Genomic DNA, 18,229 nt, shown 5'->3' on the forward strand with positions numbered 1-18,229 from the left:
GTGGCAGACAGTACAAGCCCTCTGGTTTTACACCTTGCAAACAGGAGGGAAAAGCCCCAGGCATTCCTGGGTGCATCACCTTTGGAGATAGTCAGAGAAGCAGCTCATCCTTCAGGTAATTATCCAGCATCCACTCTACAGATGACCTCCTTCCAAATTGTGGCTCTAGCTCAGAATCATACCCCTGAGCATTTCTGTTTACGTAAATGGACTGTGCTGACTGGTCCTAGTCCGTGTTCATTGTCAATGTCTTGGGCCTGGGCTTGACCAACAATGTTAATAAACTTGCTAACAACAACTCTTAACACTCAGGCCTTTACGGAGTGTAAAGGCCTGTCAATGAACCGGTCAAGTGGTGTCTCATTTAATCTACATGACCACCCTGCGAATGTAGCATGACGAACCTTAAATGCAGCAACGGGTACTGGTGGGAGGGAAGGGTTGGGTGTTTGCTTCTCCAGGTGATCAGGTCAGCTGGGCCTGAGTTCTTGGGCAGCAAAGCAGAGCAGTATCTAATCTAATTGTCATTTGGGTGCTGGTTGGTTAAGCTCGTTGGGCCCCGAACCCTGCTTGGGACCAGCCACTGCCCAGGGGGTCATCCTCAGCTGGGAACAGGCTGGGCGATGGATTTTCTTGTCTTGCTGTCTTCATTCTGAGGTGTTGGCAGAGTCCACAGGCACATGGTGAAGGGCTCCATCTAAGCCTCAGGAAAAAGGGAAGCTTGTATTGCCTTCTCTCCACTGGTTGGGAAACCATTTTGGACTGGAGGGTGATGTCTGGGGCTTCCGTGCAGGCTGGCCCTGAGATTGGCATTTCAGAAAGTATCACTGCAACTCACCTTTGCCCCTTCGACCCAGCCAGGGCCCTTCCTATGCTGGCAGCTGGGTCAGCCCTCTGAGGAGGCGGTAAGCATGTGCGCAGATCAGTCTGCTCCAGTGGGGCTACCTGGGGCTATTGAGCTGAGTAGGATAGAGCTTTTGGTGCTGTGAAAAGATACGTAAGATCTTCCTATGGCTTCCTAACATACTTAGAAAAACATCCAAATTTGTACATCAGCCTTAAAGGCCATATGTGATCTGGTCCCTGCCTGCCTGTCTGATGTCTGACTACTCCGAGCCATTTTAGCCTTGCTGCTTTGTGCCTGCCTGGGCCTTGGTACCTGCTGTCCCTGCACTTAAAATACCTAGTCCAGATATGTCTGTTCCTTCTTGTCATTCACTCTGAACACCCCCCACCCCTACCCCCAGTCTACAGTAGCACTCCCATAACCCATTGTATCATCATTCGACTTATCACTGTCTGGTATTATTTCCATCTATTATGTATTACCTTCCACATTTGCTGTGTTTTCCCTCTTCTTCTTCCCATCCCATGGCAGGAATTTCCCATGTTGTTTATTGTTATAAACAGAGACTACAAAGCATCAGGCATGTGTTAGGTGCTCCATGGGCATTTTTGGATTGAATAAATCGAATATTTCTTTACAAGGGATGTAATTACTTTGTCTAAGAGAAAAACATAGGAAAAGCAATTGTTGCAATGTGAAACTCAGCATTTCTTGTCTTTGTATTTTTTTTTTTTTTTTAACGCAGGATCTACTGTCCCTGCCATACAGCCTGGTCGAGGGTCAGGTAAGTACTCTTTTGGACCTGACTTAAGTTTTTTGTTTAAGTCGGGTGAAAAAGAAGGAGGTAAAAGGTTTCATGAACTCTGTAACTGTGAAAAACCCAGCCCGGCCATGTAGGGGTGTGGCTAAGGAGAGGAGCGGGAATTGCCAGGGTGAGTAACCAAGAGTTTCCTCAAGCTCCCTTCTCAGTTGGAGGGGCTCCTAAGCATAACAGGCACATATGTGCCATCAGGCACAGCACTCCAGTCCTGTGCCTGAAGCAGACATCTATAATCAACCACAGCACAATTCAACCCTCATGCAGAGCAGTCTCTGCCAGTGGATCAGGGTAGGCTGGTGACATTGAGCCTACTTGGCACAGTGGATGAACGAGCTCTAAAATGAAGCCGGTTTTGCCAGGGTGCGGGTGGGTAAGTGGTTAGAGGGTCTCATATTAGAGACGATGAGAGTGGTAGTGAGGATGGAAGCCATGCCCCTGCCTCTGTTTCGTTGTTCAGCTTTCAAGGCGGAGGAGGGAAGCCACATCTGCTGGCATCACACATTTTTACCGGTGTCAGAGCCACTGGAGCTTGGCCATGTAAGAATATAATTGAACCAAACAGATCTATACCTTGGAGCAATGCGTTTTTTTTTTCATTGATTCTGACTCCACATTATTATTGTTGCTTAATGAGGAGCTAATGTAACTTCTAATGAAGCCACATGGCCCTTGGATAGATGAAGTAAGGTTTTATTTCCCTCATGACACTGTATCCTCTCTTCAATTAAAACCCGGGAAGAAAAATTAATACAAATGTAAGATTTTTTTTTCCTTTCTAAGATTAGTATCAAGATAGTGGCTTTTTATTACTCATGTAAATTTCTTGTGTGATGGAAACTGGGGAGAAGCATGGCTGGCCCTTGAGTGGCCTGGAGGTGATGTCAGTGCTCAAGGAGGCTGAATCTATGGTCTCTGTCATTGGAGTGGTGATGAGAGCATGCTCCGTGCTCCCTTGTTCCTTCTCGGCCTGCAGGTGTCACTGCCCATTGGAGATCCTCCACAGGCTCTTGCTGGTAGCTGCCAGTTATGGGTAGAAGAATTTGAATAATTAAAAGTAATTTACTGAGGAAAAATACACATAAAATAGCCATTTTTATGTGAACAATTTAGTGGCATTTGGGACATTCCTAGTGTGGTCAACTGCTTCCCCTAAGCATTTTCATCACCCAAAAGGAAACAATGTTAGCAGTCACACCTGTTTCCCTCCCCAGCCCCGGCGACCACTTTCTGTCTCTACGGATTTGCATGTTCTGGACATTTCATATGAATGGAATCATACAGTATGTGGCCTTTAGCAATTGGTTTCTTTCACCGAGCATAACATTTACAACATCCATCCCTGTTGCATCATGTATCAGTTCTTTCTTGTTCCTCTGATGGCTGAGTAACAATCCATCATAGGGATATGCTCCATTTGTCGATCCACTCGTCTGTTGGTGAGTATTTTGGCTTATTGTGCACAGTGCTGCTGTGAACATGCATGCACAAATATTCGAAGTCCTGTTTTTAATTGTTTTGGGTGGATACCTAGGAGTAGAATTGCAGGGTCATAGAATAATTCTGTGTTTAACTTCTCGAAGAACTGCCAAACTCCTTTGAAGCCCGGCAGGCTGCTCTAGGGGCCATGTTTTCAACCACCATGCTGTCCTGCACTTGGGGGTGTTGTCCCCGGTTAGCATGTTCTAGTCTGTGCACAGTACTGGGGAAAAAGGGTGGAAAGGACAGGGGAGGGCAGGCAGGTTCCTTTCACCTCAAGGGACGAAATGTATCATTCCTGGGCAACCTGTCCAGTGAGTTTGCTGGTCTCTGATTTACCCTCTTTTTCCATTGGGCATCTTGACCTCTAAACTTTGGATGGTCTATGCAGTTGCTGAGTCACTTGATAGAGTCAGTTTGTTGATAGGTTGGTTGACTGAGTTATTTAATTCTCTCTCTCTGTTTCTTTCTCTCTTTGTATAGATGTATATAAAACTTAGTGCTGACAAAGTCAACTTGACAAACTAATACCGATTCATTGGGCATCAGCTGTGAGTTCTTTGATAACATTTGGGTCAGCCTCACCCTCCATGGCACCTAGGCAGGCTAGGTCTCATCATCTCTTTTGCTACCATGGTGGGCAGAAGCCCAGAGAGATGAGGTAGCTTGACCACAGTCCCACAGTTGTAACTGGCAGAGCTGGGATTTGAACCTCGGTCTGTGCATTTCCACACCGTGGTTTCTTCCTGCTTTGCCTGCCAGTTTCTCCAGACTCCTCCAGGCATCAACATTTTCCATACTAGTGTGCAGTGATTTGTTGTTTTCTAAATACCTCATTACCGTTGTGTCTGCTGAACCCGCGTGGCCCCCAGAACATCTTGGGGTGCTCTGAAGTTCTTGTTGGTCCTGAGAAAATGGGAATTCGTGTTGTGGCAGCAGTGATTTGTTCTTCTTTATTGCTAGTGGTTTACTAACCAGTGTGTGGAAAAACAGATTGTCTGGTTTTGATGGTCAACGTGGTGGTGTTTTTTTTTTTCTTTCTTTTTTTTTTTTTTTAACTGACAGTGCATCCTTGCTTTGTCAATACTTGAGTGATGGGGGTGAGGTCTGGATCTGTTGTGTGGAGTTGTTCATCCTTCTTCTCTTGCAGAGGGATGCTCCACAAAACAGGAAGGGAAGGTCCAGATCCCTAGCTTCTCTGGCAGCCGAGGAAGCTGGAGGCAGATGCTTCTCTGGTGAGAAAGGTGGCATAGACAGGTAGGTCCCACCCACACGGAGTCCTTGGCTCCCCAGATACCAAGCAGTTAAACGTTCTTCCTGGAAAGTAACTTCCTGGAGCCTCAACTCCTTCCCCAGGTCCCCCTCTCCTGAGGGTGATAAAGCATGGGGGGGGAGCTGGGGCATATTTACACCTGCTCCGTGCACAAGCTTCAATGGCAGTAATTCTCTGACCTTTTAAAATGGATAAATCTCCCTGGCAGTGGTATATTTCTAAAGCTTAGCTCAGAGTGGGGGTGGGGGTGGGGTTGAGGCACTGGCAGACATGGCCAGACCTAGAGAAGATTGATTAGCCCCAAGGGGATCTGTTCTAGAAACCTGCCACACCTATGGTGGTTTGGGTAGAAAAGTATGCTTTTGGCCAGGGTTTGAGTCCTTTCGCTACCTCCCAGATGGATGAAAGCAGGCAGGCTGTTTTTCAGATTGCAGAGGATTTATTCCTTTGATCACCTGTCTTCGTCTGTCTCTGAGTTCTGATGGATGCTCTGTTCTCATGTCTGTGTTATTCGCCGTCACAGGGAACACGGGGCAAGAATCTTATTATCACCGGTTCTTTAACTTCCTTCCACCATCACCAGGGAGCATAATAACTGTGTGTTTGGCTGTTGCCTTACTTTTATTCTCTGTTCCTTCCTTCTCCCTCCTGAGCTCCCAACCAAGGGGTGTGGGAGAGCCTGAAGAGAAAGGCCTGGCCCTTCTCAGACACCTACTGTGTGCAGGTGTACCCTGACGAGGAAGGCTGTTGTTAAACCCATTTGTATGTGGAAAACCTCATGCCCAGAGAAGTAAATAACCTTCCCAGGTCACCCAACTCACTGAGGCCAGGACAAGGATTAAAATCAAGGTCTTATTGACTGTGGAGTATTTGCTGTTTCTGATGCTGCCTCTAGAATAGGGAGTGGCAGTGTGGATGCTCAGTCGAGTCCCTTCCCAATGCCTGGGCTCCTTATTTCTCATGATGGTGCCTGTCTAGACTGGATCTCACATCCTTCCATCAGCTGTTTGTAAATTCACAGCACCTTCCCTGTTAGAGAGGCTGGGACTGGCTTCCCAGGGATCATTTCCTAACAGAAGGAATGCTCTTTGCTGCTCAGTAAGTGTCACTTCATAATTACCAGTGTAATTAGAGTAGGATTTACCATCTGAGCCTCTGTGGAAGCTGCAAGTCTGCCTGTATAGGTAGTTCTGGCTTTAGAAGGGTGTTTGACTACCTAAGGAACCCTTGGCATCCTTAGGGCTGCTGCATATCCACAGGGAGTCACTTCTCAGACTACTCAGGCAGATCCAGAGGCTTCCCATGGTTTTAAGAATAATGCCCAAACACTCTGGCAAGGAGCTGGCTCCCAGGCACATTTCTGACCTGGCCTCTACAGTCTCCTGCTCCTGGAGGCTGTCAGATCTCATGCCACCTTCTTTTAGGAGCCTCTGGTGAGTAGCCAAAGTATCAACACCTCCTGCCCCAAACATGCCCTTTTCTATCTTAACCTTCTTCATGGCACACAGCATGATCTGAAATAATAATCTTGTTCTCATGTTTATTTTCTTGACTCCCTCTTACTAAAATACAAGCTCCTCAAGAATCAGGTCCTGCTCCTTTTTCTTCCCATGTCTAATTGAATGCAAGCCTGAGACCTTAGCTGACACCTTGTTACTCCTGTTGCATTTTACCATATCCCATTGTTTATCATCATGCCTCTGTTTTAATTACTTTGTCTACTTACTCCTTTTTCCTTTGTGCATGGAGGAAGCCTGTAAAAATCCTAATAAGAAGCACTTTATCTTTTTATTCCATTAGATCCCCGGTGCCTGATAAAGAGTTGATTCTCAGTGCACATTGCACAGATGGATGGATGGATGAGCGAATGAATGGATAGGTGGGTGGGTGAGTGGGTTGACTGATGGATGGATAAATGGGCAAGTCTGGCTGAATTTTCCTGAGATACCGTTTGGACACTTGTGATGGTGTGCTCTCTGTCTTACAAACCTTATTAATTTATAGTGCAGAAGCCTTGGTTACTTTATTTGGATGGGTTGGTTAGGGTTTCCCAGAGCTACTATATTCCTGTCAGCTTCTCTTGGTATTGGTCAAAGTTTGTACTTTATCTATTTTGAGCCCTTGTCATTTGGCTCACAAAGGCTGTTGGCTAGCATTGGTTATGGATTGAAGGTTTTTTGATATAAAATGGCCATGTGGAGCTTGGTTAATGCTTTCTGCCTTGGGTTTTTCTGAAATCAATGCTGCTTTCTATCTTTCTCTGGTTCTCATAAGCCTAGACACATCCGTTCATTGTTACTGTTTTTAAATTTACTTATGTTGCAAGTATCTCTTGGAAGTTTATTACGGATGGATCTTGTTTATTTACCCAGCGTCCTAGCTTTTTCATAGAGGAATTCAGTGTATTTGTCATAATATACATGTTTGATCAACTCTCATTAAAAAAATTCATGAAAAAGAACTTTTCTTTCTGCTTCATGTATTTTCTCTCTTCTTGGTTCTGCAGATTCTGTTTGATTTGCTTTTATCTTACCCGCTGATTTGAAAGGTAGGAATCCTGTTACTAATTCTACATGTGGTTGCCCTTCACTTCATTGAGAAGGATGCTGTAACCCTTGTGTCTGGTAGTCAAGGTCAAGAATGAAATGCTATCTTTAACTCCATCCATGCAAGATGAGAAAGTTGAGCTCACCTGCACTTGGCCTTTCTCTGTGAATTCTTCTGTCTTCACAGCCTTTGGCCCTGTAATCGAGACCTTCAGAGCCAGCTTAATGTCCCTAAGTTATAATTTTGATGTCATCATAGTAATGGGTAGTGCTTGTGGAGGGGTTAATATATAATGGGCATTGTGCTAAGCACTGGATACAGAATTTCTCACCTAATCTTCTGGACAACCCAAGGAGGAACTATCCTTTGCCTTCACTTCTAGATGGTGTAAGTGAGTCTTTGGGGTTTTGTAACTTGCCCGAGGTCACACACTTGAGTGGGTGGCAGAGCCATTAGTACTTGGAACTGACGCTAGCTCTTAACCACGGCTGTTTTGTTCACTGTCTGAAATGACTGCTGCCAGCTGTAGGTGGCTTTGGAAATGTATTTACACCCGGCAGTTCATCAGGGCTCTTAACCTGCTCTGTTTCCACCCACAGTGCTCCTTTCTTGAAATAGATTTAGGTTATCGACCGCACACTTCTAGACCAGTACCTCCCACATTTCAAGGTGTCGAGAGAGCCCCTGGGGGTGCTTGTTAAAATGCAGAATCTGATTCAGTAAGTCTGGAGTGAGGCCTGAGATGCTGCATTTTTTACAAGCTTCCAGGTGATGCTGATGCTACCAGTCTGAATGCCTTTGTGTGATAGCAAGATTCTAGATGACTCCAGATTACTCCAGAACATAATCACTCTAAGTGGCCTTGTTTTTATTGTTGCTCTAGTTCATTACTCTTGAGTGCAGTGGTTAAGCAAATGGACCCTGAAGACAACTGCCCTGATGGAAATCCCAGCCCTGCTACTGTCTCACTGGGATAACTGGTCTCATTGGGTTGTTGTAGGGTTTAAGCAAAGTAAGATAAATGAAGTGTTTAGATCAGTGACTGGCACACGCTGAGGGCAAGATTCATGCTTGGTATTGTTCCTAGCCCTACTGAGGATTTACCTCTCTCTCTGCTCTCCCAGCTCTTTCCCCAGCCTGTGGGATTTCTACAGACCCTGTCCTTAATCTCTGGGTTCTTCCCGTTGTTTCTATATGAATCCTTTTCTCAAGATGGCTGGAGTTTTACCTCTTACATGCAGCCCTCCTGGTTAACCTTTGTCTAGTTCCCCCCAGCCAGTCTTGTAAAAAATGTCAGCCTCTCTACCTAGCTGCAAGAGTACATAATGAATTTTTGTAAGTGACATTTTTTGTGTATATGGATTTGAAAAATACCCTTTGATTTGGCTATTTGGGATTAGGGGCAAGTCCCTTGGGGACAATTTTAGTAAGAACAGAATGCTGCTTTTGAGCTACTCTGCAGGACTACTTCCTGAGTAGGTTGCACAGGCTTAGGTTCAAAAGAGAATTAGCTAGGGTAATAGAGGTTTAGAGGCCATTGGGTAGGGAGAGAAATGGAAGAAGAGAGAAGACAGAAAGCATCTGTCATCTGGAGGAAAACTTTGGACAAGGATCAGAGATTTTTAAAGGGAATTGTCTCGAAGTTGTGCAGTGCCCTGTAAAACAGTTTCCTCCATCCCATTAGCCTGTGAACTATTTAGCAAAGTGTCCATTTTTTGGTTAGTGTTTTATGGTGTTGACTGTTGTGGGGGTTGGTGATGAAGTACTAGGTATGGTCTTCAGGTAAGTATGGGAGGGGGACTGTTGATGTGTTGGCAGCTGATCTACAGTGAAGTGGGACTCAGATGTAGTCTTCTTGAAAACCTCCAAGATGATTCCAGCATATATCCAATGTTGGGGACCACTGACTTCGAGCTGTGTGCCTTGTGTTCATTGTGTAGGGTGTTCATAATGTTAGGACCCCAGAGCTGTTTCTGTTTTGAATTATTTAATGTTTTATGTATGTATGTATGTATGTTTATTTTGGAGAGTGAGAGAGAGTGAGCATGAGTGGGGGGAGGGGCAGAGAGAGACAGAGAGAATCCAAAGTAGGTTCCAGGTTCACAGAGCCCAATGTGCAGGTCGAACTCAGGAAATGTGAGAACATGACCTGAGCCAAAGTCGGACACTGACTGAGCCACCCAGGTGCCACCCTACTACCTGCTACCCCTCTCTCCCCACTCTGAGCCGTTTTTTAAGGAAAGTGGTGGTCATATTACTATGGCCATGTAAGTTTGGAAAACAAAGCTAATTACGTTTGTTCACTGCAGGGTTTATCAACACCTTTGATATGCTGATAACACGTTTTGACCATACAACCTTTTTGAGGAATCTCTCAACATCATGTGGGTACTTGATGGCTACTTTTTATCTGCAAGTCCTAGAGCCAGTCCCCCCCCACAAAAACAAAACAAAACAACAACAACAAAAAAAAAAACCCGAAAACAAAACAACAAAACAAAGAAACCTACCATACTTTAACTTTGGTGGAGGATTTGATGATGATAGTGGGTCCTGGTAAAGGAGATACTAATTTTGATTATGATTTTCTCATGACCAAGCAAAGACTCAAAGGACTAGCAAAGAAATTCTCAGCCCCCCTCATGGGGACAGGCTGTCTTCCCTACCAGGTGGCCCAGACTGTCATTTCCAATTTGGGAAACGGTCTTACTTTGCATAAGTGATTGAAGTAATTGCACTGGCTGTTGCTCTTAATCTACAAGATGCTGAGTAGGGATGGGACATCTAATGGGGTTAGTTCTGATTTTTTTCTAGATCATTTTGGATGCACAGTCTCTGTCAGTGCTCATCCTAATTGCAAGCATCCTAATTGCAAGGGAGCCGGGGCACATATTCTCCAAACTCTCACCCTTTCCAGTGGCCTGGTGTGTCAGGGTGGATTCCTCACGGCTCCTTCTCTTGTGGATGCCTCACAGTTTCTGACTGCAGAAAGGGCTCCCTAGACATGCAAACCTGCACAACGATGTGTAGTGTCACTGAAGGGCATTTCTGGCTAAGGCACTAAGGTCTTTCCCCAGCCATTTAGTGTGACTTCTTTGTCAGCTCAGGCAGACAGGATGTGATGGAGAGCTCCCCTCACCCAACCCTAAATGTGCTTCTCCTTGCTTCTCACTGCACATCGTGCTGGCTAGCTTGGCCTACCCACTTTTAGGGAGCCATTCTTGTTGGCTTCAACAGCTCAGTAGGAAGGGAATAAGGAATGCATAGCCCATAGAACTGAAATTCTGCATCCCCCACCTCCCTTGGAGGAGCAGGTGACAGAAGAGGCAGCCAAACATTCCTGATTCCACAGCCAAATGTTACCCTCTCCCTGGGGGCTCAGCTTGGCGGAGTAAATTTCAGAGCCTTGGCTTTTTTTCATCCCAATTTAGGTTAGACTAGCGAACGGAGTTTGATTTTCTAAAAGTGGGGCGGGTGGTGTTCACACTGTCCGAGCCGACAGAGTTTTGGAGTGGGCCAATGGAGAAAGAGGGAAGGCGTAGCGTTTATGGGGTTGTGTGCTCCCGGCGGCTGAGTTCCTGGTGTGCCTTCCAGTAATGGGTAATAAATGTGCAGCTATTTAATTTGGAGTCAGAGCAGCAGCATTATCGATTACCTGGAACGTCTAAAGCTCTAGACAGTGAAAATCCCTTGCATGGAGAAGCATGTCTGTAGCAAATCCATTGAGCATTTAAAGTTAAACAGGCACACATAAAACATACGTAAAGTAATTCTGATTGGCCTTACGGATGCCGGAGTAGAGGTGCTAGTCCTCTCTGAGATGCCAGCCCCAGATTCAGATGTGCAGAAGGAAGAAGCAGCAGTGCATCTGCTTATCTGCTCTTCTCCACCCTGTGCTGTGCTTTGGGAGGCTTCTTAGTGTAGACCATAGCACTAGGCTCTATTGCCCACTGGCTGCTGGTTGAGTTTGGGCAGTAGGGAGTCACAGCAGGTTGTAGGAGAAGGGAGGAGAGGGCAGGGCATTTATAGACCCTGCTTCCTCCTATGGGCTGCTGCATTCCTAAACGAAGATGTCAGGCAAGCCTCTCTGTCTGTACTCAGGTTCAGAGATGGTGGCAGAACCTGGAATCTCAACATTACTAACCCCAGAGCGCTGTATTCTCTTTTGTAGTGCTCATATCCTTTGCCCACACTTACATATGTAGTCCCTTTTGTAAATTCCTCTCAAATGACCCTCAGTGCAGTGTCCCATCCATTCCTTCCTGGGACCCTGGCTCATACAATGGACAAGACAGCCTATCACATAAGGATGGAGTCATGCTTTAAGTGCCACTTTTTCAGAGAGCCCTCCCTGACCTCTCTTATTACAGAATCTATTTGACTTCCTTCCTGACACTTACCAAATGTTGGTGCTGTCATGTGATTCCCTTCTTGGTGTGTTTCTTGCTCCTCTCCTGTCCTAGAACACGGACTGTCAGCACAGAAAAGTTAGGTGACTTGCCCAAGGTCACACAGCTAGGGGGCAGTAGAGATGCAGTTTGAACCCAGATCTCTCTGATTCCAAAGTACCCCCTCCCAGAACTGTGCTCAGAGGCTGGGCTTCATATGAGGTACTCTTTCCCTAGAGTACCCGTTACCCGTATTCATGGTGGACAGAGAGAGCTTGGGTTTCCTAAAACATTGCTGGAACCCAAAGCTGCTTCCCCTTTTGCGCCAGGCATTTTGCTCCAATGCAGAGTCAGACAGTGGTCCTCAACATCCTGGGTTTCTGCCTTCCTGTTGGCCTTTCTCCATCTTCGATCTCAGTCACCAACAGGTCAGGACCTTGACCTGTGTCCATAGGTCATTCTTTCGCCAGTCAGAGATGGTTTCCATGCTCGAGCCTGCTGTGTCCCAGGGTCACTGAGAAGCTCATGTGGCAGGGCTCTCCTCAGAGATAGGAGCTATCTCAGATTCACAGAGTGGCTTGTGATCTGGGTTTCTTTTCAATGGGAGATACACAAAGAAATCCCTGCCGAGCTCTCTGGAATCACTAATGATGTGTGTTGAAGTGTTTGACCATGGGTTGAAGCTGATAGGGGATTTTCTCCTAATCTCTCTCAAAGGTCTCAAGGAAGATGAGATAAAAGCACACACATACCTCTTACACACCCCCAAACACCTCACCTATCTCTACCTCATTTGTATATAGAAAACAGCTTCCACAGTCTGCCTTTTCCAAAATACAAGTATGAAGAAAACAAAAGAAAATTCCATGATCCCATCACCTAGACGACTCATGCTGACATTAAAAATTAACTGAATTAGCCAGTTCAAATGGGACAGAAAGCTACCAAGTGCCTCATTCCCCCATCCCTCAGCCCAGTCTGTCCTCCTTCCCAATGGCTTTCTGAATTTCTTCTAGAAAAATCATCTATGGCTATGCTAGTGTGTGACTGTATATATGCAGCCTTAAACATAGAAACCAAAGTGGTCACATAAGTGGTAACTTGTCTTTTCCTTTTTTATCTTGGAGCTCTGTCCATAGCAGCACAAAGAGAGTTTTATTCCTTTATTTGTGGTGACTACATAATATGTTATCATATGGATGTATCATGATTTGTTTGTTCTTGACAGGTTGTTGCCACTGATATGCTCTTAAAAGCAATATTTCAGTGAACATCATTGTGCATATATCTTGTCATATTTTTCAAGGAAATCTATGTAGAATATATCCTTGAAGGTGGAACAGATCAATCAAAGGTATGAGTGTTTTAAATTTCAATAGATATTGCTAAATTACCTTCATGATGGTTGGAGCCACATACATGATCACATTATTGAATACCAGTGCGTGGTACCCCACACAACTATATTAATTCTAAAAATATTCAAAGACTCTGACTGTCGGAAGTGGAGGAGTTAGTTTGTTCTTTTTCCTTTTTTTTTTTTTTTAAACCATGCACCTGAGTATTGCTAAATGTTTATTTTTGAGAGACAGGCAGAGCTCAAGTGGGGGAAGGAGCAGAGAGACAGGGACACACAGAATCCAAAGCAGGCTCTAGGCTCTGAGCTGTCAGCACAAAGCCCAACATGGGGCTCAAACTCATGGACTGTGAGATCATGACTTGAGCCGAAGTCAGATGCCCAAGTGACTGAGCTACCCAGGAGCCCCTGTTCTTCTTTATATTGACACTGGTGCTCTCTACCTCTGTGGTGACATTTTGCATGGTGAATTGATTTGTTTTTTCTCGTTTCCCCATTAAACTGGTGCCCTCTAAGGCAGGATCAGGGCCTTAAATTCAGCATCCTTCCCCCACACAGTAATTAGCTTATAGTTGACACTCATACTTGTGTGCCACAATCTTTTAACTGTTTTGTCTCCTGTAACAACAGCCATGGGAACACATTCTCAGCTCTCAAGGATATTATTACCACCCAACTGTATGCCTTTTTTCTTGGTCATGGCCATTTGCCATGTCCTGGGAAAGGAAGATACTATGAACCTCATTTGGACTAAAATTTCTATGTCAGCCTTTGTGTTACTTTGCTCATGCTGCTGTAACAAATTAATCACACATTGGGTGCCTTAAAGAACAGAAATGCTTTTTTTTTTTTTTTACAATTCTGGAGGCTGGAATTCTGAGATCAAGACTTGCATGGTTGTTTTCTTCTGAGGCCCCTCTCCTTGGCTTGTAGACAACCTTCTTCTTCCTGTGTCCTCATATTATCTTGCCTCTGTGTGTCAGTGTGCTAATCTCCTCTCTAATGAAGACACCAGTCAAGTTGGATTAGGGCCCACCCAGTGACCTCGTTTAACATTAATTACCTCTGTAGAGACCCTGTCTCTAAACCTAATCACACCTAACCACTAATGAGGTACTAGGGGCTAGGACTACAATGTGTGAATTTTCGAGGGGCACAACTCAGCCCCTAACAGCCTCCTCTGAGGTGCTGATGGCAGGGACCCCATCCCAGTAAGGGTCCTGCACTGGCAACTTTCATTGTGGTGAGTCACATGATAAACCTGTGGGACACCCCTTCTCACCATCATGATGACTTTTCCAATCTCTTTCAGAGACCCAGGACTTAAAAGACAGGTGAGGTGACGTCCAGGTGAACCATAAAGTGTGTGGGGCAGCGTATGTCGGACCTTATTTCTCAGGCTGTGGACACAGATGACTTCTTCATGCCTAGAACTCCCATGTGCTCAAAGTGTCGTCTATTTCATTCTGTACTTGGAAGCAAGGAATTTGCCTTCAGGCCGAGGAGATGATGGGCAGACGTGTGTTTGGTTGCTTCTCCTATCTCTCGGAGCACATCCAGGGCTGGCTGGTGAGGTGTGACTTGTCATGGGCAAAACCCATGGAGGAAAGGAAGCCAGGGCTGCTGACAAAACTCAGGGTGTGAGCCAGGAAGGAAGACCAAGCAGGCACTTGATTCAAATCTAATGTTCCATGCTACTGCTGATGGATTATAGGCAGTGTTTGAAGTGCTGTGTGTACCCAGAATCTGAGGCCACACCTAGGTTCATAAAGAATGTCTTGATTGATTTAGGGTGCCAGCCAAGGGCACAGGGCAGAATTTGGGGGCATACGTGCCGTCCCCGCTTGAAATGTGTCGCTGTAGGGCACAAAGCAGGCTGTCCTGGCCTGTACTATCCTAGAAGCCTTTGGATGAATGGCTTTTCCTGGGGGTGAGGAGTGCAGTTTTGGGCTTAGTTTGCTTCTTGGATAAGGGATATTTTCAAGGTCCTGACAGGCAAACAAAAAAGTGATAATCTTTGCTCTTTAGTGGCTGTAAGCAGCTTATGGAGGAGAAGACCATTTTCTGATGCCTTGCTTCTAAAATGTTTCTGAAAGGTGTCCCTGTAGAACTGATATATCCATCATCAATCAGTCAACAAAACTGGCAACACCCAAGTGTCATAGTTCTGACCCCAGAAAGAGCCTTCATGTCTGTGGCCCAAGGTAGGGGAGTCCTTAAAATATGTTACAAAGCATGATGGGAGTGATGAAAATAGGTTTATTGTGACCATTCACCATCCCTTATAACTTGGGGTTCTGCAGATATAGTCCCCTTTTTTTCTGAGTCCTTCTAGAAGCACTGATAGCAGGGTGGGAAGCATGATGTATGTGCCAGCAATGCTCTTGGCAGACATCATTAAGTCCATCAGGATGCGCTTGGTCACTGCTGATCTCTTATCACCACTCTTTGTCCCAGGTTTGGATCCAGATGCCCCTAGAGGAAGCCTTGCTTGACTGATCCCACAAGACATTGCCTCTGCCCCCGTCCGCATTTATAACACAGTGGAGTTGCTTTAGATTTCCAAGGCTCCTTCCAATCTAATTGTCTCCAGTTTGCACACCCTTCAGATCTCATCTTGGAGACTGACAGCTTCTTGTCTGTATGGTTATCCTGGCTGTCAGCCTCCATGTTTGGCAGTGAGAAATGCAGTGAACCTTGCTACTTTTGGATATGCCAATTTGTCTTTCATAATGCTCCAGACAGGATCAGAGCTCAAGTTTTCCTTCTGATCTGCTGATAAAGCGAAGGCTTATTGTGTTAATACAAATATGGATGAGCCTCGGGTCACGATCTCACGGTTTCGTGAGTTTGAGCCCCACGTTGGGCTCTGTGTTGACATTGCAGGGCCTGCTTGGGATTCTCTTCCTCTCTCTCTGCCACTCCACCAGTCCGTTACTACTATTAGTTATCTACTGCCGAGTAACAAATGACCCCCAAACCTTGCAACTTAAAAAAAAAATTTACTATCTCACAGTTTCTGTGGGTCAGGAGTTGCACAGTGCCTTAGGTGATGTTCTGCATCACCGTCTCTCATGGGCTGCAATTACCATGTCAGCTGGAACTGTAGTCCCCTTGGGGCTTGGCTGGGGAGGGTCTGTGTCTAGATTCACACACAAGGCTGGTTGGACTGGGAGCCTCAGGTCTTTTCTGGATGCTGTCTGGAGACATTAGTTCCTTGACACATGGGCCTCTCCACAGGGCATCTCCTAGGTTATCAGATTTCCTTAGTGAGAACAAATCAGTGAGAGAGGACACCAAGACAGAAGCTGCAGGTTTTTTTGCAACCTAACCTGGAATGACATCTCATTGCTTCTGCTGTATTCCTTTCATTAGAAGCAAATCAGTAAGTTCAGCCCACACTTGCAGGGATTATACAAGGGGTTTATACCAGGAGGCAGGGCCATCTTGCAGGTTTCTTGCTGTAATTAGAGTATAAAATGAAGTGCTTAGTAATAATGACAGTATTAGAGAAATTAAGCACATATCAAATGCCTGGTACCATAATCAGCTACTTAAGTGGATTTTAAGATTGATTCCTCATTATAACTCAAGGAGGGGGGTGCCACTGTCTCCGTTTGACATGTAAAGAAACTGAGGCTTACAGAGGCTAAGTAACTTGCCCAGGCTGTCTGACTCTGGAACCTGGGTTATTGACCATGAGGCTCCATTGCCCTTGAACTACTTCTAGGGGTTTTCTGAGACACTGTAAGAGCTTCACAAGTGCCTATGAATGTGCTTCCGGTGTGGGAAGACAAGAATGAACAAGGGTTGGGGACTGACCTAGAATTTGCTTTTAGGCTGCTTTATTGTCACTTAACACTGTAACCTTAGCGATGTCATTACCCTCTTGGACCTCATTTTCTCTCTCTGGAAAACGGAGATGATCGTGGTTCCTGTGTTACAGGATTGTGAGGACTGAAAGAGGCAGCGCATATACAGTTCCCAGCTCTTAGTGGGAATCCCATATAAGCTAGTTTCCCTTCCCCTTGTTTCCAGATAATTTATTCTAATTCTGACAATTCTTTTTTCTCCCCTGAAGCACTTCCCCTAAGAACTGCTTTATTCCCGTCATTCTTTAAAGTAATAACACTTAAAACTCTTTAAAAATGCTGTGTGACGCAGACTGCCTTCCCCCTGGGAAGTCCCAGTGATGGAGACTTGACTGTAGGGCTGTCAAAGTGATTGAGGCTAACTTTGGGTTCCATCCAGGGTCATCCTACTTCCTGAAAATGCCCATGATGGAGAGAGAGCATTTGGAGAGAGGAACAAGGGGCTTTGTGAAACTTCTTGTTCTCCATCTGACCTCCAGCTTGGATGTCTTGTGTTTGACTGAGGGGAGAGGAGCCAGGGGACCACTGAGAGCTTGCATTCCTAGCAGACATCAGTATTCAGCCCCATCACTGTGTAGAGTGAACAGTTTTAAGTGTGGACTCCCTGGCATGGGCAGACGGGGAAGCTGGAGGAAAGAAGGTTTGGGCAGATGGCAGCAGGTGCTTGGAATGCCCAACTGCCAGTTATCTGTCAGGTCTTCTTGATTTGGAGGAAACTGTGCTCTGCTCAGGGAAGTGCCTGGAGTGTCTCTGTCTTCCCCAATCGGTCTGTCAGCTTGTTCTCTCTCTCCCCGTCTGTCTCTCATTCTCTCTCTTTCTCTCCATGTGTGCGTGAATGTGAGTACCCTTCTGGTTTTACTTGGATTGGTCCCAGGAGATAGAGGAGACAATGGCCAGGACTCCATGCCCTTCTCATTTTTAAGCATGAACCAAACATTGGTAAGACTCAGGTATTTTTTTTCTTTTAACTTAAATTTTTCTTAAATGGGTGCTGAGTACTTAAGAAAAAAATCCCTAACTCCTTTACTTGGCTTGATAAACCCAGGAAGGTCAGAACCCCTTTTATTTTGTTTGCCTTGTCTCATACGTCATTCTCTTTACCCCAACATTCTTGGCTCAGTGGACATTTGGGTCCACAAAGTGCCTCCAGGCGTCTGTACAGGCTTGTTCTTTTTAGGATGCTTTTTCCTAACTTCTCCCTATCCTTTCACTGTTAAAATTCCTGCTCATGATTCGGTTCTCAGGGTAGGTGTCCCTTCCTTAAGGGAAGCCTTCATGGAGTTTTCCAGCTAGGTCAGTCTCCACATTACATGCTATCCACGCTTTCTGTGTCTATATCCCTTCCCCTTCCCCCTGCATGGAGCACATTGAAGCTATGACTGTAATTACCTGTCTGGTGTCCAACTGCCCCCCTGGGCTGAAGGCTTACTGAGGTTGGAGGTAACCACCATCTAGTTCTCTACTATTTCTTGAGTTCTTAGCACAGTTCTTGAGGAGGAGAAGTTGCTCATTTGTTTAACTGAGTTGAGGGAATGAGGTGGAAAAACAGAGGGGAGGAGGGAGCCAAAGAGGGTATGAGAGTTAAAGATCTTAAAGGACCTGACAGCATGGACTACCTCTGGACCACTAAGGATGAGGTGGTCTTGGGC

Source organism: Lynx canadensis, chromosome E3, assembly GCF_007474595.2.
Source record: "Lynx canadensis isolate LIC74 chromosome E3, mLynCan4.pri.v2, whole genome shotgun sequence".
In the NCBI taxonomy this organism is placed as follows: domain Eukaryota; kingdom Metazoa; phylum Chordata; class Mammalia; order Carnivora; family Felidae; genus Lynx; species Lynx canadensis.